Source organism: Coregonus lavaretus (assembly GCF_964263955.1).
Source record: "Coregonus lavaretus genome assembly, contig: HAP1_SCAFFOLD_384, whole genome shotgun sequence".
Lineage (NCBI taxonomy): Eukaryota > Metazoa > Chordata > Actinopteri > Salmoniformes > Salmonidae > Coregonus > Coregonus lavaretus.
The window spans coordinates 318,100-345,303 of NW_028156075.1; the positions used below are offsets into that span (position 1 = coordinate 318,100).

General features: G+C 59.9%; 1 protein-coding gene across 1 annotated transcript in view; it reads left to right on the forward strand.

The window, feature by feature from the left end:
* The window catches only part of angptl5 (angiopoietin-like 5), a gene marked incomplete at both ends in the record, with an annotated part of 77,915 nt that overhangs the window by 43,264 nt on the left and 7,447 nt on the right, over positions 1-27,204 (forward strand). The window lies entirely within an intron of this gene.

A 27,204-nucleotide genomic window follows, 5' to 3' on the forward strand; every position in this document is an offset into this window, starting at 1 on the left:
CACCTGGGGAGATACGCTGGCAGCGCAGGTACACACACTTCTACAGCCTCCACCTGGGGAGATACGCTGGCAGCGCAGGTACACACACTTCTACAGCCTCCACCCTGGGGAGATACGCTGGCAGCGCAGGTACACACACTTCTACAGCCTCCACCTGGGGAGATACGCTGGCAGCGCAGGTACACACACTTCTACAGCCTCCACCTGGGGAGATACGCTGGCAGCGCAGGTACACACACTTCTACAGCCTCCACCTGGGGAGATACGCTGGCAGCGCAGGTACACACACTTCAATTTCTTTCTGTGTGGGTGTGTGTGTCTCTCTCTCAAATAAAATGACATTGTATTTGTCACATGCGCCAAATACAACAGGTGTAGAATTTACCATGAAATGCTGACTGACAAGCCCTTTTCTAACAATGCAGAGTTAAAAAGTAAGAACATGTGCAAATAAAAACAGAAAATAGTAACACAATAAATAACAATAACATGGCTATATATAAGGAGTACCGGTATTGAGTCGATGTGCAGGGGTACCAGGTAGTAACATGGCTATAGATAAGGAGTACCGGTATTGAGTCGATGTGCAGGGGTACCAGGTAGTAACATGGCTATATATAAGGAGTACCGGTATTGAGTCGATGTGCAGGGGTACCAGGTAGTAACATGGCTATATATAAGGAGTACCGGTATTGAGTCGATGTGCAGGGGTACCAGGTAGTTGAGATAATGTGTATATGTAGATAGGGGTAAAAGTGACGAGGCAATCAGGATAGAGACGCAGAAGCATATGTGGAGAGTGTGAAAGTGTGTGTATGTGTGTGTATGTGTGTGTGGTGTCAATATGCATGTATGTGTGTGTGTTGGAGTGTCAGTAGAGTATGTGTGTGTGGGTAGAGTCCAGTGTGTGGGTAGAGTCCAGTGTGTGTGTGGGTTGAGTCCAGTGTGTGGGTAGAGTCCAGTGTGTGGGTAGAGTCCAGTGTGTGGGTAGAGTCCAGTGTGTGGGTAGAGTCCAGTGTGTGGGTAGAGTCCAGTGTGTGGTAGAGTCCAGTGTGGGGGTAGAGTCCAGTGTGTGGGTAGAGTCCAGTGTGGGGGTAGAGTCCAGTGTGTGGTAGAGTCCAGTGTGTGGGTAGAGTCCAGTGTGTGGGTACCAGTGTGTGGGTAGAGTCCAGTGTGTGGTAGAGTCCAGTGTGTGGTAGAGTCCAGTGTGTGGGTAGAGTCCAGTGTGTGGGTAGAGTCCAGTGTGTGGGTAGAGTCCAGTGTGTGGGTAGAGTCCAGTGTGTGGGTAGAGTCCAGTGTGTGGTAGAGTCCAGTGTGTGGTAGAGTCCAGTGAGTGTGTGGGTAGAGTCCAGTGAGTGGATAGAGTCCAGTGTGTGGGTAGAGTCCAGTGTGTGGGTAGAGTCCAGTGTGTGGTAGAGTCCAGTGTGTGGGTAGAGTCCAGTGAGTGGGTAGAGTCCAGTGAGTGGGTAGAGTCCAGTGTGTGGGTAGAGTCCAGTGTGTGGGTAGAGTCCAGTGTGTGGTAGAGTCCAGTGTGTGGTAGAGTCCAGTGTGTGGTAGAGTCCAGTGTGTGGTAGAGTCCAGTGAGTGTGTGGGTAGAGTCCAGTGAGTGGATAGAGTCCAGTGTGTGGGTAGAGTCCAGTGTGTGGGTAGAGTCCAGTGTGTGGGTAGAGTCCAGTGTGTGGGTAGAGTCCAGTCAATCAATCAATTTTATTTTATATAGCCCTTCGTACATCAGCTAATATCTCGAAGTGCTGTACAGAAACCCAGCCTAAAACCCCAAACAGCTAGTAATGCAGGTGTAGAAGCACGGTGGCTAGGAAAAACTCCCTAGAAAGGCCAAAACCTAGGAAGAAACCTAGAGAGGAACCAGGCTATGAGGGGTGGCCAGTCCTCTTCTGGCTGTGCCGGGTGGAGATTATAACAGAACCATGCCAAGATGTTCAAAAATGTTCATAAGTGACAAGCATGGTCAAATAATAATCAGGAATAAATCTCAGTTGGCTTTTCATAGCCGATCATTAAGAGTTGAAAACAGCAGGTCTGGGACAGGTAGGGGTTCCATAACCGCAGGCAGAACAGTTGAAACTGGAATAGCAGCAAGGCCAGGCGGACTGGGGACAGCAAGGAGTCACCACGGCCGGTAGTCCCGACGTATGGTCCTAGGGCGCAGGTCTCTCAGTTGGCTTTTCATAGCCGATCATTAAGAGTTGAAAACAGCAGGTCTGGGACAGGTAGGGGTTTCGTAACCGCAGGCAGAACAGTTGAAACTGGAATAGCAGCAAGGCCAGGCGGACTGGGGACAGCAAGGTGTCAGCATGCCCGGTAGTCCTGACGTATGGTCCTAGGGCTCAGGTTCTCAGAGAGAAAGAGAGAACGAAAGAATTAGAGAGAGCATACTTAAATTCACACAGGACACTGGATAAGACAGGAGAAGTACTCCAGGTATAACCAACTAACCCCAGCCCCCCGACACATAAACTACTGCAGCATAAATACTGGAGGCTGAGACAGGAGCGGTCCGGAGACACTGTGGCCCCATCCGAAGAAACCCCCGGACAGGGCCAAACAGGAAGGATATAACCCCACCCACTCTGCCAAAGCACAGCCCCCGCACCACTAGAGGGATATCCTCAACCACCAACTTACAATCCTGAGACAAGGCCGAGTATAGCCCACAGAGGTCTCCACCACAGCACAAACCAAGGGGGGGCGCCAACCCAGACAGGAAGATCACGTCAGTAACTCAACCCACTCAAGTGACGCACCCCTCCTAGGGACGGCATGAAAGAGCACCAGCAAGCCAGTGACTCAGCCCCTGTAACAGGGTTAGAGGCAGAGAACCCCAGTGGAGAGAGGGGAACCGGCCTGGCAGAGACAGCAAGGGCTGTTCGTTGCTCCAGAGCCTTTCCGTTCACCTTCACACTCCTGGGCCAGACTACACTCAATCATATGACCTACTGAAGAGATAAGTCTTCAGTAAAGACTTAAAGGTTGAGACCGAGTCTGCGTCTCTCACATGGGTAGGCAGACTGTTCCATAAAAATGGAGATCTATAGGAGAAAGCCCTGCCTCCCGCTGTTTGCTTAGAAATTCTAGGGACAATTAGGAGGCCTGTGTCTTGTGACCGTAGCGTACGTATTGGTATGTACGGCAGGACCAACTCGGAAAGATAGGTAGGAGCAAGCCCATGTAACGCTTTATAGGTTAACAGTAAAACCTTGAAATCAGCCCTTGCCTTAACAGGAAGCCAGTGTAGGGAAGCTAGCACTGGAGTAATATGATCCAGTGTGTGGGTAGAGTCCAGTGAGTGGGTAGAGTCCAGTGTGTGGGTAGAGTCCAGTGTGTGGTAGAGTCCAGTGTGTGGGTAGAGTCCAGTGTGTGGTAGAGTCCAGTGTGTGGTAGAGTCCAGTGTGTGGTAGAGTCCAGTGAGTGTGTGGGTAGAGTCCAGTGAGTGGATAGAGTCCAGTGTGTGGGTAGAGTCCAGTGAGTGGGTAGAGTCCAGTGTGTGTGTGGGTAGAGTCCAGTGTGTGGGTAGAGTCCAGTGTGTGGTAGAGTCCAGTGTGTGGTAGAGTCCAGTGTGTGGTAGAGTCCAGTGAGTGGGTAGAGTCCAGTGTGTGGGTAGAGTCCAGTGTGTGGGTACCAGTGTGTGGGTAGAGTCCAGTGTGTGGTACAGTCCAGTGAGTGGGTAGAGTCCAGTGTGTGGTAGAGTCCAGTGTGTGGGTAGAGTCCAGTGTGTGGGTAGAGTCCAGTGTGTGGTAGAGTCCAGTGTGTGGTAGAGTCCAGTGAGTGGGTAGAGTCCAGTGTGTGGTAGAGTCCAGTGTGTGGTAGAGTCCAGTGTGTGGGTAGAGTCCAGTGTGTGGGTAGAGTCCAGTGTGTGGGTAGAGTCCAGTGTGTGGGTAGAGTCCAGTGTGGGTAGAGTCCAGTGTGTGGGTAGAGTCCAGTGTGTGGGTAGAGTCCAGTGTGTGGTAGAGTCCAGTGTGTGGTACAGTCCAGTGTGTGGGTAGAGTCCAGTGTGTGGGTAGAGTCCAGTGTGTGGTAGAGTCCAGTGTGTGGTAGAGTCCAGTGAGTGTGTGGGTAGAGTCCAGTGAGTGGATAGAGTCCAGTGTGTGGGTAGAGTCCAGTGAGTGGGTAGAGTCCAGTGTGTGGTAGAGTCCAGTGTGTGGGTAGAGTCCAGTGTGTGGTAGAGTCCAGTGTGTGGTAGAGTCCAGTGTGTGGTAGAGTCCAGTGTGTGGTAGAGTCCAGTGAGTGTGTGGGTAGAGTCCAGTGAGTGGATAGAGTCCAGTGTGTGGGTAGAGTCCAGTGAGTGGGTAGAGTCCAGTGTGTGGTAGAGTCCAGTGTGTGGGTAGAGTCCAGTGTGTGGTAGAGTCCAGTGTGTGGTAGAGTCCAGTGAGTGTGTGGGTAGAGTCCAGTGAGTGGATAGAGTCCAGTGTGTGGGTAGAGTCCAGTGTGTGGTAGAGTCCAGTGTGTGGGTAGAGTCCAGTGTGTGGTAGAGTCCAGTGTGTGGTAGAGTCCAGTGAGTGTGTGGGTAGAGTCCAGTGAGTGGATAGAGTCCAGTGTGTGGGTAGAGTCCAGTGTGTGGTAGAGTCCAGTGTGTGGTAGAGTCCAGTGAGTGTGTGGGTAGAGTCCAGTGAGTGGATAGAGTCCAGTGTGTGGGTAGAGTCCAGTGAGTGGGTAGAGTCCAGTGTGTGGTAGAGTCCAGTGTGTGGGTAGAGTCCAGTGTGTGGTAGAGTCCAGTGTGTGGGTAGAGTCCAGTGTGTGTGTGGGTAGAGTCCAGTGAGTGGATAGAGTCCAATGTGTGGGTAGAGTCCAGTGTGTGGGTAGAGTCCAGTGTGTGGTAGAGTCCAGTGTGTGGGTAGAGTCCAGTGTGTGGGTAGAGTCCAGTGTGTGGTAGAGTCCAGTGTGTGGGTAGAGTCCAGTGTGTGGGTAGAGTCCAGTGTGTGGGTAGAGTCCAGTGTGTGGTAGAGTCCAGTGTGTGGGTAGAGTCCAGTGTGTGGTAGAGTCCAGTGTGTGGTAGAGTCCAGTGAGTGTGTGGGTAGAGTCCAGTGAGTGGATAGAGTCCAGTGTGTGGGTAGAGTCCAGTGAGTGGGTAGAGTCCAGTGTGTGGGTAGAGTCCAGTGTGTGGTAGAGTCCAGTGTAAGGGTAGAGTCCAGTGTGTGGGTAGAGTCCAGTGTGTGGTAGAGTCCAGTGTGTGGGTAGAGTCCAGTGTGTGGGTAGAGTCCAGTGTGTGGTAGAGTCCAGTGTGTGGGTAGAGTCCAGTGTGTGGGTAGAGTCCAGTGTGTGGTAGAGTCCAGTGTGTGGTAGAGTCCAGTGAGTGTGTGGGTAGAGTCCAGTGAGTGGATAGAGTCCAGTGTGTGGGTAGAGTCCAGTGTGTGGGTAGAGTCCAGTGTGTGGGGTAGAGTCCAGTGTGTGTGGTAGAGTCCAGTGTGTGGGTAGAGTCCAGTGTGTGGGTAGAGTCCAGTGAGTGGGTAGAGTCCAGTGAGTGGGTAGAGTCCAGTGTGTGTGTGGGTAGAGAACAGTGTGTGGGTAGAGAACAGTGTGTGGGTAGAGTCCAGTGAGTGGGTAGAGTCCAGTGAGTGGGTAGAGTCCAGTGTGTGGGTAGAGTCCTGTGTGTGTGGGTAGAGAACAGTGTGTGGGTAGAGAACAGTGTGTGGGTAGATTCCAGTGAGTGTGTGGGTAGAGTCTAGTGAATGGGTGGGTAGAGTCCAGTGTAAGAGAGTCAGTGCAAAAAAGGGTCCATGCAATAGTCCGGGAAGCCATTTGATGAACTGCTTAGAGAAAGGCACAATCTGTTTCTGTAGATGTCACGTTCGTTCCTAGACGGGTCAGACCAAGGCGCAGCGTGATATGCATACATGTTTATTTGAAACGAATAAACAACGACAAAACAACAAACTAAACGAAACGAAACGAAACGTGAAGTCCAAGGTACACAAACAAACAAACAGCTCATCTATATGTTTTTTAAACGTCAAATCCATATAAATCCAAATGCCTAAGTATTTATATGCGGGAAAACATTCAATTGGAGAACGATTTAATGAGTGACCATTTAGTTCATCTGAAACATTCTTACAAGAGTTTAAATACAACATGCATTTCGTTTTGCCTGTATTAAGCACAGGTTTTAAATCAGCAAGGGATTCCTACATAGCTATACAATCTGACTGTAGTTTTGACACAGCCAGATCAACAGTCGGGGCAATAGCATACATAGTAGGATCATCCACTTATGGATGAAGTTTACAATTTTTAACAGATTGACCAATGGTGTTTGTTTATATAAATAGTGACGAGAACAGGTCCCAAAATCGACCCCTCAAGAAATTCAGACTTAAACCCATCAATCACAATAGCCTGAGTTCTGTCACTAAGATAATCATGAAACCATGAACAGGCCTCAGAGCTCAGGCCTATCGAGGACAACTTAGTCAATAAAATAGCATGATCAACAGTATCAAACACTTTTGACAGGTTCACAAACAAAGCAAAACATTTCATTTTAGTGTCTAAAGCAGGGGTGTCAAACTCATTTTAGCTCAGGGGCCACATGGAGGAAAATCTATTCCCAAGTGGGCCGGACCGGAAAAATCATGGTATATATAACTTAAAAACAACAACTTCAGATTGTTTTCTTTGTTTTAATACGATCAACATACAACATAAAGCTGGAGCCTGAGGACAGTGTGTCCAAAATAGTACAAGCACAACATCAATATTAATCATAAAACACCTCAAGTTATTTGAAAGTTCTGAGGACAAAGAACACACAAACACACAATGCCTCAGTGATTCACAGAAGTAAATCACAGATCACAGAACTATATCAGGGTGTCATTTCTCAGGCAGAAATGTAGATAAATATAATGAAATCCTGTTCCCCAAACAAGTGCAAGAACCACAGAATCAAGAATAGGTAAAATATACAAATAAAATAAAATCAATTAAAAACAATAGCACATCAACATAAAAACATATAAACATAAATCTGAAAGCGTTGCTCAAACTCCCGTAACAGTCCAGTTATTTTATCTTTGAACCGCTTCATGTCTGCCACATGTTGGGTCGCGCACACATTTTTCAGACAGGGGAAGTGAGCTGCATCACCACCGGCAAGTTGCGTCTCCCACAATGACAGCTTCAACTTGAAAGAACGTATGCTGTCATGATACTGCGTGACAACTTTGTTGCGCCCTTGCAGCTGTTTGTTCAAGTTATTCAGGTGCTCTGTAACATCCACCATAAATGCAAGGTCCGGCATCCATTCTGCGGAATGAAATTCTAACACTGGTTTGCCCTTTTCTTCCATGAACTGTTCAATTTCTTCTCGTAAATCAAAGAAACGCCTCAGCACAGCACCTCGGCTTAACCATCTTACCTCAGTGTGGTATGGCAGGCCATAGATGTGGTCTTTCTCTCTGAGAAGGCTGTCAAACTGACGGTGATTCAGGCTTCTGGATCGGATGAAATTAACAGTTTGGATGACCACCTTCATGACGTTATCCATCTTTAATGACTTGCAACACAAAGCCTCCTGGTGCAAAATACAGTGAAAAGTCAAAAAATCACGTCCTCCATTTGCAGATTGCACTTTCTCTCTGAACTTTGTCACAACGCCTGCTTTTTTCCCGATCATTGAGGGCGCACCATCTGTAGCCAGGCTGACAGCGCGGGACCAGTCCACTCCGACCCTGTCCAGCGCGCCGACGAGTGCGGTAAAATATCAGCTGCTGTCGTTGTATCTGTCATCGGCACCAACTCCACGAACTCCTCGGTGACGGTCAATGTGTCATCAACTCCGCGGATGAAAAAATGGCCAGTTGTGCAACATCTGTAATGTCCGTGCTTTCATCAATTGCAACCGAAAACGCAATAAATGACTTTACTTTTTGCTTCAACTGGCTGTCCAAATCCACTGAAAGATCGGAAATCCTGTCTGCAACTGTGTTTCTTGTCAGGCTGATATTTGCAAAATCCTGCCGCTTTTCAGGGCACACAATCTCCGCTGCCTTCATCATGCATGTTTTTACAAATTCACCCTCACTAAATGGTTTTGAAGCCACTGCGATTTCATTAGCAATGAGGTAGCTAGCTTTCACTGCAGCGATGTCTCGGCTGTGAGTAAACACAGACTGCTGTTTCTTCAGACCCGCCAACAGTTCATTCACCTTCTCTCATCTCCGCTGTCCTTGAAAGTTGTCATATTTGTCGGCATGAAGACTCACATAGTGGCGACGAAGGTTATATTCTTTCAGCACTGCAACATGCTCTGAACACACCAAACATACAGCTTTCCCATTCAATTCCGTGATTAAATAGGATGACAATTTTTCTTGGAACACTCTGCACTCTGCGTCCACTTTTCTCTTTTTTGACAGAGACATATTGGGGCAATGAGGGTGCCAAAGCACATAATGTTAAAAGTAGAAGCCGTAATAAATATCGCGGGCAAAAAAAAGTAGCTCATTGGCTGCACGTGCTTGACCTACTTGCTCTGCCCTGGAATAAACAGTTTGCTTGCTTAACACAATTGCTATTGCGCCATCCAGTGGACGCAATTGGAACAGCAGTTTATTTTATTGAAAAATTGCAGCGCATTTTTTTACTTAAAAAAAAAAAAAAAAAAAAAGTTATTTTATTTTATTTTATTTTTTTAAATCATCTCGCGGGCCGGATTAAACCCGTTTGCGGGCCTGATCCGGCCCGCGGGCCGTACGTTTGACACCCCTGGTCTAAAGCATTAGGGCGGCGCACAATGGCCCAGCGTCGTCCGGGTTTGGCCGGTGTAGGCCGTCATTGTAAATAAGAATTTGTTCTTAACTGACTTGTTAAATAAAGGTTAAATAAATAAAAAAATGTAATTAAAAAAGAAGAAACCTGCACACTGCTCTTGCAAGTATCGCTGCTCTTTATTAAGCTTTAGGTATCGGCCTCAAGGCCTTCGTCAGAGCTTTTCTGAGTGTTTTTAATTTGCACCTTTATGTAGACATTGCTCCACCCACGTCCGTTCAATGCATCAAATGGGGTTGGAGTTGAGGGAAAATAAGCAAGTGTTACCAAACATAACAAATCAAATCAGATCAAATGTTATACAGTCTGTGCATTTCATTAGTATTCTAATAAAGTGTGTACATAAAACATATTAACAGCGTACTCTGACATTTCTTCTTGCGCTATACACAATGTGGTCCTCTGTAGCTCAGCTGGTAGTGCACGGTGCTTGTAACGCCAGAGTAGTGGGTTCGATCCCCGGGACCACCCATATGTAAAAATGTATGCACACATTACTGTAAGTCGCTTTGGATAAAAGCGTCTGCAAAATGGCATATTATATTATTATTTATGAAATCTTACTTGATAGGTCGATATCATTGTGGTTTTATAGACATATTCAATATGTATTATGACAAGGAAGCCTTGAAATGGGGAAATAATTATTAAGATCACTACTATCCCGCCCTTATGGAGTGGAAACACAAGAGCTGATTTCCATACTTTTTGAATATTTCCTGATAACAATGTTAAATTCGGGTTTGGTTGGGGAGCCCAGCGTCGTCCGGGTTTGGTTGGGGAGCCCAGCGTCGTCCGGGTTTGGTTGGGGAGCCCAGCGTCGTCGGGGTTTGGTTGGGGAGCCCAGCGTCGTCCGGGTTTGGTTGGGGAGCCCAGCGTCGTCCGGGTTTGTTTGGGGAGCCCAGCGTCGTCCGGGTTTGGTTGGGGAGCCCAGCGTCGTCCGTGTTTGGTTGGGGAGCCCAGCGTCTTCCGGGTTTGGTTGGGGAGCCCAGCGTCGTTGGGGTTTGGTTGGGGAGCCCAGCGTCGTCCGGGTTTGGTTGGGGAGCCCAGCGTCGTCCGGGTTTGGTTGGGGAGCCCAGCATCGTCCGTGTTTGGTTGGGGAGCCCAGCGTCGTCCGGGTTTGGTTGGGGAGCCCAGCGTCGTCCGGGTTTGGTTGGGGAGCCCAGCGTCGTCGGGGTTTGGTTGGGGAGCCCAGCGTCGTCCGGGTTTGGTTGGGGATCCCAGCGTCGTCCGGGTTTGGTTGGGGAGCCCAGCGTCGTCGGGGTTTGGTTGGGGAGCCCAGCGTCGTCCGGGTTTGGTTGGGGAGCCCAGCGTCGTCCGGGTTTGTTTGGGGAGCCCAGCGTCGTCCGGGTTTGGTTGGGGAGCCCAGCGTCGTCCGTGTTTGGTTGGGGAGCCCAGCGTCTTCCGGGTTTGGTTGGGGAGCCCAGCGTCGTTGGGGTTTGGTTGGGGAGCCCAGCGTCGTCCGGGTTTGGTTGGGGAGCCCAGCGTCGTCCGGGTTTGGTTGGGGAGCCCAGCATCGTCCGTGTTTGGTTGGGGAGCCCAGCGTCGTCCGGGTTTGGTTGGGGAGCCCAGCGTCGTCCGGGTTTGTTTGGGGAGCCCAGCGTCGTCCGGGTTTGGTTGGGGAGCCCAGCGTCGTCCGTGTTTGGTTGGGGAGCCCAGCGTCTTCCGGGTTTGGTTGGGGAGCCCAGCGTCGTTGGGGTTTGGTTGGGGAGCCCAGCGTCGTCCGGGTTTGGTTGGGGAGCCCAGCGTCGTCCGGGTTTGGTTGGGGAGCCCAGCATCGTCCGTGTTTGGTTGGGGAGCCCAGCGTCGTCCGGGTTTGGTTGGGGAGCCCAGCGTCGTCCGGGTTTGGTTGGGGAGCCCAGCGTCGTCGGGGTTTGGTTGGGGAGCCCAGCGTCGTCCGGGTTTGGTTGGGGATCCCAGCGTCGTCCGGGTTTGGTTGGGGAGCCCAGCGTCGTCGGGGTTTGGTTGGGGAGCCCAGCGTCGTCCGGGTTTGGTTGGGGAGCCCAGCGTCGTCCGGGTTTGTTTGGGGAGCCCAGCGTCGTCCGGGTTTGGTTGGGGAGCCCAGCGTCGTCCGGGTTTGGTTGGGGAGCCCAGCGTCGTTGGGGTTTGGTTGGGGAGCCCAGCGTCGTCCGGGTTTGGTTGGGGAGCCCAGCGTCGTCCGGGTTTGGTTGGGGAGCCCAGCATCGTCCGTGTTTGGTTGGGGAGCCCAGCGTCGTCCGGGTTTGGTTGGGGAGCCCAGCGTCGTCCGGGTTTGGTTGGGGAGCCCAGCGTCGTCGGGGTTTGGTTGGGGAGCCCAGCGTCGTCCGGGTTTGGTTGGGGATCCCAGCGTCGTCCGGGTTTGGTTGGGGAGCCCAGCGTCGTCCGGGTTTGGTTGGGGAGCCCAGCGTTGTCCGTGTTTGGTTGGGGAGCCCAGCGTCTTCCGGGTTTGGTTGGGGAGCCCAGCGTCATTGGGGTTTGGTTGGGGAGCCCAGCGTCGTCCGGGTTTGGTTGGGGAGCCCAGCGTCATCAGGGTTTGGTTGGGGGAGCCCAGCGTCGTCCGGGTTTGGTTGGGGAGCCCAGCGTCGTTGGGGTTTGGTTGGGGAGCCCAGCGTCATCGGGGTTTGGTTGGGGAGCCCAGCGTCATCGGGGTTTGGTTGGGGAGCCCAGCGTCGTCCGGGTTTGGTTGGGGAGCCCAGCGTCGTCGGGGTTTGGTTGGGGAGCCCAGCGTCGTCCGGGTTTGGTTGGGGATCCCAGCGTCGTCCGGGTTTGGTTGGGGAGCCCAGCGTCGTCGGGGTTTGGTTGGGGAGCCCAGCGTCGTCCGGGTTTGGTTGGGGAGCCCAGCATCGTCCGGGTTTGTTTGGGGAGCCCAGCGTCGTCCGGGTTTGGTTGGGGAGCCCAGCGTCGTCCGGGTTTGGTTGGGGAGCCCAGCGTCGTTGGGGTTTGGTTGGGGAGCCCAGCGTCGTCCGGGTTTGGTTGGGGAGCCCAGCGTCGTCCGGGTTTGGTTGGGGAGCCCAGCATCGTCCGTGTTTGGTTGGGGAGCCCAGCGTCGTCCGGGTTTGGTTGGGGAGCCCAGCGTCGTCCGGGTTTGGTTGGGGAGCCCAGCGTCGTCGGGGTTTGGTTGGGGAGCCCAGCGTCGTCCGGGTTTGGTTGGGGATCCCAGCGTCGTCCGGGTTTGGTTGGGGAGCCCAGCGTCGTCCGGGTTTGGTTGGGGAGCCCAGCGTTGTCCGTGTTTGGTTGGGGAGCCCAGCGTCTTCCGGGTTTGGTTGGGGAGCCCAGCGTCATTGGGGTTTGGTTGGGGAGCCCAGCGTCGTCCGGGTTTGGTTGGGGAGCCCAGCGTCGTCAGGGTTTGGTTGGGGGAGCCCAGCGTCGTCCGGATTTGGTTGGGGAGCCCAGCGTCGTTGGGGTTTGGTTGGGGAGCCCAGCGTCGTCGGGGTTTGGTTGGGGAGCCCAGCGTCGTCGGGGTTTGGTTGGGGAGCCCAGCGTCGTCCGGGTTTGGTTGGGGAGCCCAGCGTCATCCGGGTGTGGTTGGGGAGCCCAGCGTCGTCCGTGTTTGGTTGGGGAGCCCAGCGTCTTCCGGGTTTGGTTGGGGAGCCCAGCGTCGTTGGGGTTTGGTTGGGGAGCCCAGCGTCGTCCGGGTTTGGTTGGGGAGCCCAGCGTCGTCGGGGTTTGGTTGGGGAGCCCAGCATCGTCCGGGTTTGGTTGGGGAGCCCAGCGTCGTCCGGGTTTGGTTGGGGAGCCCAGCGTCGTCCGGGTTTGGTTGGGGAGCCCAGCGTCGTCCGTGTTTGGTTGGGGAGCCCAGCGTCTTCCGGGTTTGGTTGGGGAGCCCAGCGTCGTTGGGGTTTGGTTGGGGAGCCCAGCGTCGTCCGGGTTTGGTTGGGGAGCCCCGCGTCATTGGGGTTTGGTTGGGGAGCCCAGCGTCGTTGGGGTTTGGTTGGGGAGCCCAGCGTCGTTGGGGTTTGGTTGGGGAGCCCAGCGTCGTTCGGGTTTGGCTGGGGAGCCCAGCGTCGTTGGGGTTTGGTTGGGGAGCCCAGCGTCGTCCGGGTTTGGTTGGGGAGCCCAGCGTCGTCCGGGTTTGGTTGGGGAGCCCAGCGTCGTCCGGGTTTGGTTGGGGAGCCCAGCGTCGTTCGGGTTTGGTTGGGGAGCCCAGCGTCGTTGGGGTTTGGTTGGGGAGCCCAGCGTCGTTGGGGTTTGGTTGGGGAGCCCAGCGTCGTTGGGGTTTGGTTGGGGAGCCCAGCGTAGTCCGGGTTTGGTTGGGGAGCCCAGCGTCGTCCGGGTTTGGTTGGGGAGCCCAGCGTCGTCCGGGTTTGGTTGGGGAGCCCAGCGTCGTCCGGGTTTGGTTGGGGAGCCCAGCGTCGTCCGGGTTTGGTTGGGGAGCCCAGCGTCGTTAGGGTTTGGTTGGGGAGCCCAGCGTCGTTAGGGTTTGGTTGGGGAGCCCAGCGTCGTCCGGGTTTGGTTGGGGAGCCCAGCGTCGTCAGGGTTTGGTTGGGGGAGCTCAGCGTCGTCCGGGTTTGGTTGGGGAGCCCAGCGTCATTGGGGTTTGGTTGGGGAGCCCAGCGTCATTCGGGTTTGGTTGGGGAGCCCAGCGTCGTCCGGGTTTGGTTGGGGAGCCCAGCGTCGTCCGGGTTTGGTTGGGGAGCCCAGCGTCGTTAGGGTTTGGTTGGGGAGCCCAGCGTCGTTAGGGTTTGGTTGGGGAGCCCAGCGTCGTTCGGGTTTGGTTGGGGAGCTCAGCGTCGTTCGGGTTTGGTTGGGGAGCCCAGCGTCGTTCGGGTTTGGTTGGGGAGCTCAGCGTCGTTCGGGTTTGGTTGGGGAGCCCAGCGTCGTTCGGGTTTGGTTGGGGAGCTCAGCGTCGTTCGGGTTTGGTTGGGGAGCTCAGCGTCGTCTGGGTTTGGTTGGGGAGCCCAGCGTCGTCCGGGTTTGGTTGGGGAGCCCAGCGTCGTCCGGGTTTGGTTGGGGAGCCCAGCGTCGTTCGGGTTTGGTTGGGGAGCCCAGCGTCGTCCGGGTTTGGTTGGGGAGCCCAGCGTCGTTCGGGTTTGGTTGGGGAGCCCAGCGTCGTCCGGGTTTGGTTGGGGAGCCCAGCGTCGTTCGGGTTTGGTTGGGGAGCCCAGTGTCGTTGGGGTTTGGTTGGGGAGCCCAGCGTCGTTGGGGTTTGGTTGGGGAGCCCAGCGTCGTTGGGGTTTGGTTGGGGAGCCCAGCGTCGTCCGGGTTTGGTTGGGGAGCCCAGCGTCGTCCGGGTTTGGTTGGGGAGCCCAGCGTCGTTAGGGTTTGGTTGGGGAGCCCAGCGTCGTTAGGGTTTGGTTGGGGAGCCCAGCGTCGTTCGGGTTTGGTTGGGGAGCTCAGCGTCGTTCGGGTTTGGTTGGGGAGCCCAGCGTCGTTCGGGTTTGGTTGGGGAACCCAGCGTCGTCCGGGTTTGTTTGGGGAGCCCAGCGTCGTCCGGGTTTGGTTGGGGAGCCCAGCGTCGTCCGGGTTTGGTTGGGGAGCCCAGCGTCGTTGGGGTTTGGTTGGGGAGCCCAGCGTCGTCCGGGTTTGGTTGGGGAGCCCAGCGTCGTCCGGGTTTGGTTGGGGAGCCCAGCATCGTCCGTGTTTGGTTGGGGAGCCCAGCGTCGTCCGTGTTTGGTTGGGGAGCCCAGCGTCTTCCGGGTTTGGTTGGGGAGCCCAGCGTCGTTGGGGTTTGGTTGGGGAGCCCAGCGTCGTCCGGGTTTGGTTGGGGAGCCCAGCGTCGTCCGGGTTTGGTTGGGGAGCCCAGCATCGTCCGTGTTTGGTTGGGGAGCCCAGCGTCGTCCGGGTTTGGTTGGGGAGCCCAGCGTCGTCCGGGTTTGGTTGGGGAGCCCAGCGTCGTCGGGGTTTGGTTGGGGAGGCCAGCGTCGTCCGGGTTTGGTTGGGGATCCCAGCGTCGTCCGGGTTTGGTTGGGGAGCCCAGCGTCGTCCGGGTTTGGTTGGGGAGCCCAGCGTCGTCCGGGTTTGGTTGGGGAGCCCAGCGTCGTCCGGGTTTGTTTGGGGAGCCCAGCGTCGTCCGGGTTTGGTTGGGGAGCCCAGCGTCGTCCGTGTTTGGTTGGGGAGCCCAGCGTCTTCCGGGTTTGGTTGGGGAGCCCAGCGTCGTTGGGGTTTGGTTGGGGAGCCCAGCGTCGTCCGGGTTTGGTTGGGGAGCCCAGCGTCGTCCGGGTTTGGTTGGGGAGCCCAGCATCGTCCGTGTTTGGTTGGGGAGCCCAGCGTCGTCCGGGTTTGGTTGGGGAGCCCAGCGTCGTCCGGGTTTGTTTGGGGAGCCCAGCGTCGTCCGGGTTTGGTTGGGGAGCCCAGCGTCGTCCGTGTTTGGTTGGGGAGCCCAGCGTCTTCCGGGTTTGGTTGGGGAGCCCAGCGTCGTTGGGGTTTGGTTGGGGAGCCCAGCGTCGTCCGGGTTTGGTTGGGGAGCCCAGCGTCGTCCGGGTTTGGTTGGGGAGCCCAGCATCGTCCGTGTTTGGTTGGGGAGCCCAGCGTCGTCCGGGTTTGGTTGGGGAGCCCAGCGTCGTCCGGGTTTGGTTGGGGAGCCCAGCGTCGTCGGGGTTTGGTTGGGGAGCCCAGCGTCGTCCGGGTTTGGTTGGGGATCCCAGCGTCGTCCGGGTTTGGTTGGGGAGCCCAGCGTCGTCGGGGTTTGGTTGGGGAGCCCAGCGTCGTCCGGGTTTGGTTGGGGAGCCCAGCGTCGTCCGGGTTTGTTTGGGGAGCCCAGCGTCGTCCGGGTTTGGTTGGGGAGCCCAGCGTCGTCCGGGTTTGGTTGGGGAGCCCAGCGTCGTTGGGGTTTGGTTGGGGAGCCCAGCGTCGTCCGGGTTTGGTTGGGGAGCCCAGCGTCGTCCGGGTTTGGTTGGGGAGCCCAGCATCGTCCGTGTTTGGTTGGGGAGCCCAGCGTCGTCCGGGTTTGGTTGGGGAGCCCAGCGTCGTCATGTTTTGGTTGGGGAGCCCAGCGTCGTCGGGGTTTGGTTGGGGAGCCCAGCGTCGTCCGGGTTTGGTTGGGGATCCCAGCGTCGTCCGGGTTTGGTTGGGGAGCCCAGCATCGTCCGTGTTTGGTTGGGGAGCCCAGCGTCGTCCGGGTTTGGTTGGGGAGCCCAGCGTCGTCCGGGTTTGGTTGGGGAGCCCAGCGTCGTCGGGGTTTGGTTGGGGAGCCCAGCGTCGTCCGGGTTTGGTTGGGGATCCCAGCGTCGTCCGGGTTTGGTTGGGGAGCCCAGCGTCGTCGGGGTTTGGTTGGGGAGCCCAGCGTCGTCCGGGTTTGGTTGGGGAGCCCAGCGTCGTCCGGGTTTGTTTGGGGAGCCCAGCGTCGTCCGGGTTTGGTTGGGGAGCCCAGCGTCGTCCGTGTTTGGTTGGGGAGCCCAGCGTCTTCCGGGTTTGGTTGGGGAGCCCAGCGTCGTTGGGGTTTGGTTGGGGAGCCCAGCGTCGTCCGGGTTTGGTTGGGGAGCCCAGCGTCGTCCGGGTTTGGTTGGGGAGCCCAACATCGTCCGTGTTTGGTTGGGGAGCCCAGCGTCGTCCGGGTTTGGTTGGGGAGCCCAGCGTCGTCCGGGTTTGTTTGGGGAGCCCAGCGTCGTCCGGGTTTGGTTGGGGAGCCCAGCGTCGTCCGTGTTTGGTTGGGGAGCCCAGCGTCTTCCGGGTTTGGTTGGGGAGCCCAGCGTCGTTGGGGTTTGGTTGGGGAGCCCAGCGTCGTCCGGGTTTGGTTGGGGAGCCCAGCGTCGTCCGGGTTTGGTTGGGGAGCCCAGCATCGTCCGTGTTTGGTTGGGGAGCCCAGCGTCGTCCGGGTTTGGTTGGGGAGCCCAGCGTCGTCCGGGTTTGGTTGGGGAGCCCAGCGTCGTCGGGGTTTGGTTGGGGAGCCCAGCGTCGTCCGGGTTTGGTTGGGGATCCCAGCGTCGTCCGGGTTTGGTTGGGGAGCCCAGCGTCGTCGGGGTTTGGTTGGGGAGCCCAGCGTCGTCCGGGTTTGGTTGGGGAGCCCAGCGTCGTCCGGGTTTGTTTGGGGAGCCCAGCGTCGTCCGGGTTTGGTTGGGGAGCCCAGCGTCGTCCGGGTTTGGTTGGGGAGCCCAGCGTCGTTGGGGTTTGGTTGGGGAGCCCAGCGTCGTCCGGGTTTGGTTGGGGAGCCCAGCGTCGTCCGGGTTTGGTTGGGGAGCCCAGCATCGTCCGTGTTTGGTTGGGGAGCCCAGCGTCGTCCGGGTTTGGTTGGGGAGCCCAGCGTCGTCCGGGTTTGGTTGGGGAGCCCAGCGTCGTCGGGGTTTGGTTGGGGAGCCCAGCGTCGTCCGGGTTTGGTTGGGGATCCCAGCGTCGTCCGGGTTTGGTTGGGGAGCCCAGCGTCGTCCGGGTTTGGTTGGGGAGCCCAGCGTTGTCCGTGTTTGGTTGGGGAGCCCAGCGTCTTCCGGGTTTGGTTGGGGAGCCCAGCGTCATTGGGGTTTGGTTGGGGAGCCCAGCGTCGTCCGGGTTTGGTTGGGGAGCCCAGCGTCATCAGGGTTTGGTTGGGGGAGCCCAGCGTCGTCCGGGTTTGGTTGGGGAGCCCAGCGTCGTTGGGGTTTGGTTGGGGAGCCCAGCGTCATCGGGGTTTGGTTGGGGAGCCCAGCGTCATCGGGGTTTGGTTGGGGAGCCCAGCGTCGTCCGGGTTTGGTTGGGGAGCCCAGCGTCGTCGGGGTTTGGTTGGGGAGCCCAGCGTCGTCCGGGTTTGGTTGGGGATCCCAGCGTCGTCCGGGTTTGGTTGGGGAGCCCAGCGTCGTCGGGGTTTGGTTGGGGAGCCCAGCGTCGTCCGGGTTTGGTTGGGGAGCCCAGCATCGTCCGGGTTTGTTTGGGGAGCCCAGCGTCGTCCGGGTTTGGTTGGGGAGCCCAGCGTCGTCCGGGTTTGGTTGGGGAGCCCAGCGTCGTTGGGGTTTGGTTGGGGAGCCCAGCGTCGTCCGGGTTTGGTTGGGGAGCCCAGCGTCGTCCGGGTTTGGTTGGGGAGCCCAGCATCGTCCGTGTTTAGTTGGGGAGCCCAGCGTCGTCCGGGTTTGGTTGGGGAGCCCAGCGTCGTCCGGGTTTGGTTGGGGAGCCCAGCGTCGTCGGGGTTTGGTTGGGGAGCCCAGCGTCGTCCGGGTTTGGTTGGGGATCCCAGCGTCGTCCGGGTTTGGTTGGGGAGCCCAGCGTCGTCCGGGTTTGGTTGGGGAGCCCAGCGTTGTCCGTGTTTGGTTGGGGAGCCCAGCGTCTTCCGGGTTTGGTTGGGGAGCCCAGCGTCATTGGGGTTTGGTTGGGGAGCCCAGCGTCGTCCGGGTTTGGTTGGGGAGCCCAGCGTCGTCAGGGTTTGGTTGGGGGAGCCCAGCGTCGTCCGGATTTGGTTGGGGAGCCCAGCGTCGTTGGGGTTTGGTTGGGGAGCCCAGCGTCGTCCGGGTTTGGTTGGGGAGCCCAGCGTCGTCAGGGTTTGGTTGGGGGAGCCCAGCGTCGTCCGGATTTGGTTGGGGAGCCCAGCGTCGTCCGGGTTTGGTTGGGGAGCCCAGCATCGTCCGTGTTTGGTTGGGGAGCCCAGCGTCGTCCGGGTTTGGTTGGGGAGCCCAGCGTCGTCCGGGTTTGTTTGGGGAGCCCAGCGTCGTCCGGGTTTGGTTGGGGAGCCCAGCGTCGTCCGTGTTTGGTTGGGGAGCCCAGCGTCTTCCGGGTTTGGTTGGGGAGCCCAGCGTCGTTGGGGTTTGGTTGGGGAGCCCAGCGTCGTCCGGGTTTGGTTGGGGAGCCCAGCGTCGTCCGGGTTTGGTTGGGGAGCCCAGCATCGTCCGTGTTTGGTTGGGGAGCCCAGCGTCGTCCGGGTTTGGTTGGGGAGCCCAGCGTCGTCCGGGTTTGGTTGGGGAGCCCAGCGTCGTCGGGGTTTGGTTGGGGAGCCCAGCGTCGTCCGGGTTTGGTTGGGGATCCCAGCGTCGTCCGGGTTTGGTTGGGGAGCCCAGCGTCGTCGGGGTTTGGTTGGGGAGCCCAGCGTCGTCCGGGTTTGGTTGGGGAGCCCAGCGTCGTCCGGGTTTGTTTGGGGAGCCCAGCGTCGTCCGGGTTTGGTTGGGGAGCCCAGCGTCGTCCGGGTTTGGTTGGGGAGCCCAGCGTCGTTGGGGTTTGGTTGGGGAGCCCAGCGTCGTCCGGGTTTGGTTGGGGAGCCCAGCGTCGTCCGGGTTTGGTTGGGGAGCCCAGCATCGTCCGTGTTTGGTTGGGGAGCCCAGCGTCGTCCGGGTTTGGTTGGGGAGCCCAGCGTCGTCCGGGTTTGGTTGGGGAGCCCAGCGTCGTCGGGGTTTGGTTGGGGAGCCCAGCGTCGTCCGGGTTTGGTTGGGGATCCCAGCGTCGTCCGGGTTTGGTTGGGGAGCCCAGCGTCGTCCGGGTTTGGTTGGGGAGCCCAGCGTTGTCCGTGTTTGGTTGGGGAGCCCAGCGTCTTCCGGGTTTGGTTGGGGAGCCCAGCGTCATTGGGGTTTGGTTGGGGAGCCCAGCGTCGTCCGGGTTTGGTTGGGGAGCCCAGCGTCATCAGGGTTTGGTTGGGGGAGCCCAGCGTCGTCCGGGTTTGGTTGGGGAGCCCAGCGTCGTTGGGGTTTGGTTGGGGAGCCCAGCGTCATCGGGGTTTGGTTGGGGAGCCCAGCGTCATCGGGGTTTGGTTGGGGAGCCCAGCGTCGTCCGGGTTTGGTTGGGGAGCCCAGCGTCGTCGGGGTTTGGTTGGGGAGCCCAGCGTCGTCCGGGTTTGGTTGGGGATCCCAGCGTCGTCCGGGTTTGGTTGGGGAGCCCAGCGTCGTCGGGGTTTGGTTGGGGAGCCCAGCGTCGTCCGGGTTTGGTTGGGGAGCCCAGCATCGTCTGGGTTTGTTTGGGGAGCCCAGCGTCGTCCGGGTTTGGTTGGGGAGCCCAGCGTCGTCCGGGTTTGGTTGGGGAGCCCAGCGTCGTTGGGGTTTGGTTGGGGAGCCCAGCGTCGTCCGGGTTTGGTTGGGGAGCCCAGCGTCGTCCGGGTTTGGTTGGGGAGCCCAGCATCGTCCGTGTTTAGTTGGGGAGCCCAGCGTCGTCCGGGTTTGGTTGGGGAGCCCAGCGTCGTCCGGGTTTGGTTGGGGAGCCCAGCGTCGTCGGGGTTTGGTTGGGGAGCCCAGCGTCGTCCGGGTTTGGTTGGGGATCCCAGCGTCGTCCGGGTTTGGTTGGGGAGCCCAGCGTCGTCCGGGTTTGGTTGGGGAGCCCAGCGTTGTCCGTGTTTGGTTGGGGAGCCCAGCGTCTTCCGGGTTTGGTTGGGGAGCCCAGCGTCATTGGGGTTTGGTTGGGGAGCCCAGCGTCGTCCGGGTTTGGTTGGGGAGCCCAGCGTCGTCAGGGTTTGGTTGGGGGAGCCCAGCGTCGTCCGGATTTGGTTGGGGAGCCCAGCGTCGTTGGGGTTTGGTTGGGGAGCCCAGCGTCGTCGGGGTTTGGTTGGGGAGCCCAGCGTTGTCGGGGTTTGGTTGGGGAGCCCAGCGTCGTCCGGGTTTGGTTGGGGAGCCCAGCGTCATCCGGGTGTGGTTGGGGAGCCCAGCGTCGTCCGTGTTTGGTTGGGGAGCCCAGCGTCTTCCGGGTTTGGTTGGGGAGCCCAGCGTCGTTGGGGTTTGGTTGGGGAGCCCAGCGTCGTCCGGGTTTGGTTGGGGAGCCCAGCGTCGTCGGGGTTTGGTTGGGGAGCCCAGCATCGTCCGGGTTTGGTTGGGGAGCCCAGCGTCGTCCGGGTTTGGTTGGGGAGCCCAGCGTCGTCCGGGTTTGGTTGGGGAGCCCAGCGTCGTCCGTGTTTGGTTGGGGAGCCCAGCGTCTTCCGGGTTTGGTTGGGGAGCCCAGCGTCGTTGGGGTTTGGTTGGGGAGCCCAGCGTCGTCCGGGTTTGGTTGGGGAGCCCCGCGTCATTGGGGTTTGGTTGGGGAGCCCAGCGTCGTTGGGGTTTGGTTGGGGAGCCCAGCGTCGTTGGGGTTTGGTTGGGGAGCCCAGCGTCGTTCGGGTTTGGCTGGGGAGCCCAGCGTCGTTGGGGTTTGGTTGGGGAGCCCAGCGTCGTCCGGGTTTGGTTGGGGAGCCCAGCGTCGTCCGGGTTTGGTTGGGGAGCCCAGCGTCGTCCGGGTTTGGTTGGGGAGCCCAGCGTCGTTCGGGTTTGGTTGGGGAGCCCAGCGTCGTTGGGGTTTGGTTGGGGAGCCCAGCGTCGTTGGGGTTTGGTTGGGGAGCCCAGCGTCGTTGGGGTTTGGTTGGGGAGCCCAGCGTAGTCCGGGTTTGGTTGGGGAGCCCAGCGTCGTCCGGGTTTGGTTGGGGAGCCCAGCGTCGTCCGGGTTTGGTTGGGGAGCCCAGCGTCGTCCGGGTTTGGTTGGGGAGCCCAGCGTCGTCCGGGTTTGGTTGGGGAGCCCAGCGTCGTTAGGGTTTGGTTGGGGAGCCCAGCGTCGTTAGGGTTTGGTTGGGGAGCCCAGCGTCGTCCAGGTTTGGTTGGGGAGCCCAGCGTCGTCAGGGTTTGGTTGGGGGAGCTCAGCGTCGTCCGGGTTTGGTTGGGGAGCCCAGCGTCATTGGGGTTTGGTTGGGGAGCCCAGCGTCATTCGGGTTTGGTTGGGGAGCCCAGCGTCGTCCGGGTTTGGTTGGGGAGCCCAGCGTCGTCCGGGTTTGGTTGGGGAGCCCAGCGTCGTTAGGGTTTGGTTGGGGAGCCCAGCGTCGTTAGGGTTTGGTTGGGGAGCCCAGCGTCGTTCGGGTTTGGTTGGGGAGCTCAGCGTCGTTCGGGTTTGGTTGGGGAGCCCAGCGTCGTTCGGGTTTGGTTGGGGAGCTCAGCGTCGTTCGGGTTTGGTTGGGGAGCCCAGCGTCGTTCGGGTTTGGTTGGGGAGCTCAGCGTCGTTCGGGTTTGGTTGGGGAGCTCAGCGTCGTCTGGGTTTGGTTGGGGAGCCCAGCGTCGTCCGGGTTTGGTTGGGGAGCCCAGCGTCGTCCGGGTTTGGTTGGGGAGCCCAGCGTCGTTCGGGTTTGGTTGGGGAGCCCAGCGTCGTCCGGGTTTGGTTGGGGAGCCCAGCGTCGTTCGGGTTTGGTTGGGGAGCCCAGCGTCGTCCGGGTTTGGTTGGGGAGCCCAGCGTCGTTCGGGTTTGGTTGGGGAGCCCAGTGTCGTTGGGGTTTGGTTGGGGAGCCCAGCGTCGTTGGGGTTTGGTTGGGGAGCCCAGCGTCGTTGGGGTTTGGTTGGGGAGCCCAGCGTCGTCCGGGTTTGGTTGGGGAGCCCAGCGTCGTCCGGGTTTGGTTGGGGAGCCCAGCGTCGTTAGGGTTTGGTTGGGGAGCCCAGCGTCGTTCGGGTTTGGTTGGGGAGCTCAGCGTCGTTCGGGTTTGGTTGGGGAGCCCAGCGTCGTTCGGGTTTGGTTGGGGAGCCCAGCGTCGTCCGGGTTTGTTTGGGGAGCCCAGCGTCGTCCGGGTTTGGTTGGGGAGCCCAGCGTCGTCCGGGTTTGGTTGGGGAGCCCAGCGTCGTTGGGGTTTGGTTGGGGAGCCCAGCGTCGTCCGGGTTTGGTTGGGGAGCCCAGCGTCGTCCGGGTTTGGTTGGGGAGCCCAGCATCGTCCGTGTTTGGTTGGGGAGCCCAGCGTCGTCCGTGTTTGGTTGGGGAGCCCAGCGTCTTCCGGGTTTGGTTGGGGAGCCCAGCGTCGTTGGGGTTTGGTTGGGGAGCCCAGCGTCGTCCGGGTTTGGTTGGGGAGCCCAGCGTCGTCCGGGTTTGGTTGGGGAGCCCAGCATCGTCCGTGTTTGGTTGGGGAGCCCAGCGTCGTCCGGGTTTGGTTGGGGAGCCCAGCGTCGTCCGGGTTTGGTTGGGGAGCCCAGCGTCGTCGGGGTTTGGTTGGGGAGCCCAGCGTCGTCCGGGTTTGGTTGGGGATCCCAGCGTCGTCCGGGTTTGGTTGGGGAGCCCAGCGTCGTCCGGTTTTGGTTGGGGAGCCCAGCGTCGTCCGGGTTTGGTTGGGGAGCCCAGCGTCGTCCGGGTTTGTTTGGGGAGCCCAGCGTCGTCCGGGTTTGGTTGGGGAGCCCAGCGTCGTCCGTGTTTGGTTGGGGAGCCCAGCGTCTTCCGGGTTTGGTTGGGGAGCCCAGCGTCGTTGGGGTTTGGTTGGGGAGCCCAGCGTCGTCCGGGTTTGGTTGGGGAGCCCAGCGTCGTCCGGGTTTGGTTGGGGAGCCCAGCATCGTCCGTGTTTGGTTGGGGAGCCCAGCGTCGTCCGGGTTTGGTTGGGGAGCCCAGCGTCGTCCGGGTTTGTTTGGGGAGCCCAGCGTCGTCCGGGTTTGGTTGGGGAGCCCAGCGTCGTCCGTGTTTGGTTGGGGAGCCCAGCGTCTTCCGGGTTTGGTTGGGGAGCCCAGCGTCGTTGGGGTTTGGTTGGGGAGCCCAGCGTCGTCCGGGTTTGGTTGGGGAGCCCAGCGTCGTCCGGGTTTGGTTGGGGAGCCCAGCATCGTCCGTGTTTGGTTGGGGAGCCCAGCGTCGTCCGGGTTTGGTTGGGGAGCCCAGCGTCGTCCGGGTTTGGTTGGGGAGCCCAGCGTCGTCGGGGTTTGGTTGGGGAGCCCAGCGTCGTCCGGGTTTGGTTGGGGATCCCAGCGTCGTCCGGGTTTGGTTGGGGAGCCCAGCGTCGTCGGGGTTTGGTTGGGGAGCCCAGCGTCGTCCGGGTTTGGTTGGGGAGCCCAGCGTCGTCCGGGTTTGTTTGGGGAGCCCAGCGTCGTCCGGGTTTGGTTGGGGAGCCCAGCGTCGTCCGGGTTTGGTTGGGGAGCCCAGCGTCGTTGGGGTTTGGTTGGGGAGCCCAGCGTCGTCCGGGTTTGGTTGGGGAGCCCAGCGTCGTCCGGGTTTGGTTGGGGAGCCCAGCATCGTCCGTGTTTGGTTGGGGAGCCCAGCGTCGTCCGGGTTTGGTTGGGGAGCCCAGCGTCGTCCGGGTTTGGTTGGGGAGCCCAGCGTCGTCGGGGTTTGGTTGGGGAGCCCAGCGTCGTCCGGGTTTGGTTGGGGATCCCAGCGTCGTCCGGGTTTGGTTGGGGAGCCCAGCGTCGTCCGGGTTTGGTTGGGGAGCCCAGCGTTGTCCGTGTTTGGTTGGGGAGCCCAGCGTCTTCCGGGTTTGGTTGGGGAGCCCAGCGTCATTGGGGTTTGGTTGGGGAGCCCAGCGTCGTCCGGGTTTGGTTGGGGAGCCCAGCGTCGTCAGGGTTTGGTTGGGGGAGCCCAGCGTCGTCCGGGTTTGGTTGGGGAGCCCAGCGTCGTTGGGGTTTGGTTGGGGAGCCCAGCGTCATCTGGGTTTGGTTGGGGAGCCCAGCGTCATCGGGGTTTGGTTGGGGAGCCCAGCGTCGTCCGGGTTTGGTTGGGGAGCCCAGCGTCGTCGGGGTTTGGTTGGGGAGCCCAGCGTCGTCCGGGTTTGGTTGGGGATCCCAGCGTCGTCCGGGTTTGGTTGGGGAGCCCAGCGTCGTCGGGGTTTGGTTGGGGAGCCCAGCGTCGTCCGGGTTTGGTTGGGGAGCCCAGCATCGTCCGGGTTTGTTTGGGGAGCCCAGCGTCGTCCGGGTTTGGTTGGGGAGCCCAGCGTCGTCCGGGTTTGGTTGGGGAGCCCAGCGTCGTTGGGGTTTGGTTGGGGAGCCCAGCGTCGTCCGGGTTTGGTTGGGGAGCCCAGCGTCGTCCGGGTTTGGTTGGGGAGCCCAGCATCGTCCGGGTTTGGTTGGGGAGCCCAGCGTCGTCCGGGTTTGGTTGGGGAGCCCAGCGTCGTCCGGGTTTGGTTGGGGAGCCCAGCGTCGTCGGGGTTTGGTTGGGGAGCCCAGCGTCGTCCGGGTTTGGTTGGGGATCCCAGCGTCGTCCGGGTTTGGTTGGGGAGCCCAGCGTCGTCCGGGTTTGGTTGGGGAGCCCAGCGTTGTCCGTGTTTGGTTGGGGAGCCCAGCGTCTTCCGGGTTTGGTTGAGGAGCCCAGCGTCATTGGGGTTTGGTTGGGGAGCCCAGCGTCGTCCGGGTTTGGTTGGGGAGCCCAGCGTCGTCAGGGTTTGGTTGGGGGAGCCCAGCGTCGTCCGGGTTTGGTTGGGGAGCCCAGCGTCGTTGGGGTTTGGTTGGGGAGCCCAGCGTCGTCGGGGTTTGGTTGGGGAGCCCAGCGTCGTCGGGGTTTGGTTGGGGAGCCCAGCGTCGTCCGGGTTTGGTTGGGGAGCCCAGCGTCATCCGGGTGTGGTTGGGGAGCCCAGCGTCGTCCGTGTTTGGTTGGGGAGCCCAGCGTCTTCCGGGTTTGGTTGGGGAGCCCAGCGTCGTTGGGGTTTGGTTGGGGAGCCCAGCGTCGTCCGGGTTTGGTTGGGGAGCCCAGCGTCGTCGGGGTTTGGTTGGGGAGCCCAGCATCGTCCGGGTTTGGTTGGGGAGCCCAGCGTCGTCCGGGTTTGGTTGGGGAGCCCAGCGTCGTCCGGGTTTGGTTGGGGAGCCCAGCGTCGTCCGTGTTTGGTTGGGGAGCCCAGCGTCTTCCGGGTTTGGTTGGGGAGCCCAGCGTCGTTGGGGTTTGGTTGGGGAGCCCAGCGTCGTCCGGGTTTGGTTGGGGAGCCCCGCGTCATTGGGGTTTGGTTGGGGAGCCCAGCGTCGTTGGGGTTTGGTTGGGGAGCCCAGCGTCGTTGGGGTTTGGTTGGGGAGCCCAGCGTCGTTCGGGTTTGGCTGGGGAGCCCAGCGTCGTTGGGGTTTGGTTGGGGAGCCCAGCGTCGTCCGGGTTTGGTTGGGGAGCCCAGCGTCGTCCGGGTTTGGTTGGGGAGCCCAGCGTCGTCCGGGTTTGGTTGGGGAGCCCAGCGTCGTTCGGGTTTGGTTGGGGAGCCCAGCGTCGTTGGGGTTTGGTTGGGGAGCCCAGCGTCGTTGGGGTTTGGTTGGGGAGCCCAGCGTCGTTGGGGTTTGGTTGGGGAGCCCAGCGTAGTCCGGGTTTGGTTGGGGAGCCCAGCGTCGTCCGGGTTTGGTTGGGGAGCCCAGCGTCGTCCGGGTTTGGTTGGGGAGCCCAGCGTCGTCCGGGTTTGGTTGGGGAGCCCAGCGTCGTCCGGGTTTGGTTGGGGAGCCCAGCGTCGTTAGGGTTTGGTTGGGGAGCCCAGCGTCGTTAGGGTTTGGTTGGGGAGCCCAGCGTCGTCCGGGTTTGGTTGGGGAGCCCAGCGTCGTCAGGGTTTGGTTGGGGGAGCTCAGCGTCGTCCGGGTTTGGTTGGGGAGCCCAGCGTCATTGGGGTTTGGTTGGGGAGCCCAGCGTCATTCGGGTTTGGTTGGGGAGCCCAGCGTCGTCCGGGTTTGGTTGGGGAGCCCAGCGTCGTCCGGGTTTGGTTGGGGAGCCCAGCGTCGTTAGGGTTTGGTTGGGGAGCCCAGCGTCGTTAGGGTTTGGTTGGGGAGCCCAGCGTCGTTCGGGTTTGGTTGGGGAGCTCAGCGTCGTTCGGGTTTGGTTGGGGAGCCCAGCGTCGTTCGGGTTTGGTTGGGGAGCTCAGCGTCGTTCGGGTTTGGTTGGGGAGCCCAGCGTCGTTCGGGTTTGGTTGGGGAGCTCAGCGTCGTTCGGGTTTGGTTGGGGAGCTCAGCGTCGTCTGGGTTTGGTTGGGGAGCCCAGCGTCGTCCGGGTTTGGTTGGGGAGCCCAGCGTCGTCCGGGTTTGGTTGGGGAGCCCAGCGTCGTTCGGGTTTGGTTGGGGAGCCCAGCGTCGTCCGGGTTTGGTTGGGGAGCCCAGCGTCGTTCGGGTTTGGTTGGGGAGCCCAGCGTCGTCCGGGTTTGGTTGGGGAGCCCAGCGTCGTTCGGGTTTGGTTGGGGAGCCCAGTGTCGTTGGGGTTTGGTTGGGGAGCCCAGCGTCGTTGGGGTTTGGTTGGGGAGCCCAGCGTCGTTGGGGTTTGGTTGGGGAGCCCAGCGTCGTCCGGGTTTGGTTGGGGAGCCCAGCGTCGTCCGGGTTTGGTTGGGGAGCCCAGCGTCGTTAGGGTTTGGTTGGGGAGCCCAGCGTCGTTAGGGTTTGGTTGGGGAGCCCAGCGTCGTTCGGGTTTGGTTGGGGAGCTCAGCGTCGTTCGGGTTTGGTTGGGGAGCCCAGCGTCGTTCGGGTTTGGTTGGGGAGCTCAGCGTCGTTCGGGTTTGGTTGGGGAGCCCAGCGTCGTTCGGGTTTGGTTGGGGAGCTCAGCGTCGTTCGGGTTTGGTTGGGGAGCTCAGCGTCGTCTGGGTTTGGTTGGGGAGCCCAGCGTCCTCCGGGTTTGGTTGGGGAGCCCAGCGTCGTCCGGGTTTGGTTGGGGAGCCCAGCGTCGTTCGGGTTTGGTTGGGGAGCCCAGCGTCGTCCGGGTTTGGTTGGGGAGCCCAGCGTCGTTCGGGTTTGGTTGGGGAGCCCAGCGTCGTCCGGGTTTGGTTGGGGAGCTTTACTTGGCTCATTGTGCTCTTGCGACTCCTTGTGGCGGGCCGGGCGCCTGCAGGCTGACTTCGGTCGTCAGTTGAACAGTGTTTCCTCTGACACATTGGTGCAGCTGGCTTCCAGGTTAAGCGGGCGGGTGTTAAGAAGCGCGGTTTGGCGGGTCATGTTTCGGAGGACGCATGACTCGACCTTCGCCTCCCGAACCCGTTGGGGAGTTGCAGCGATG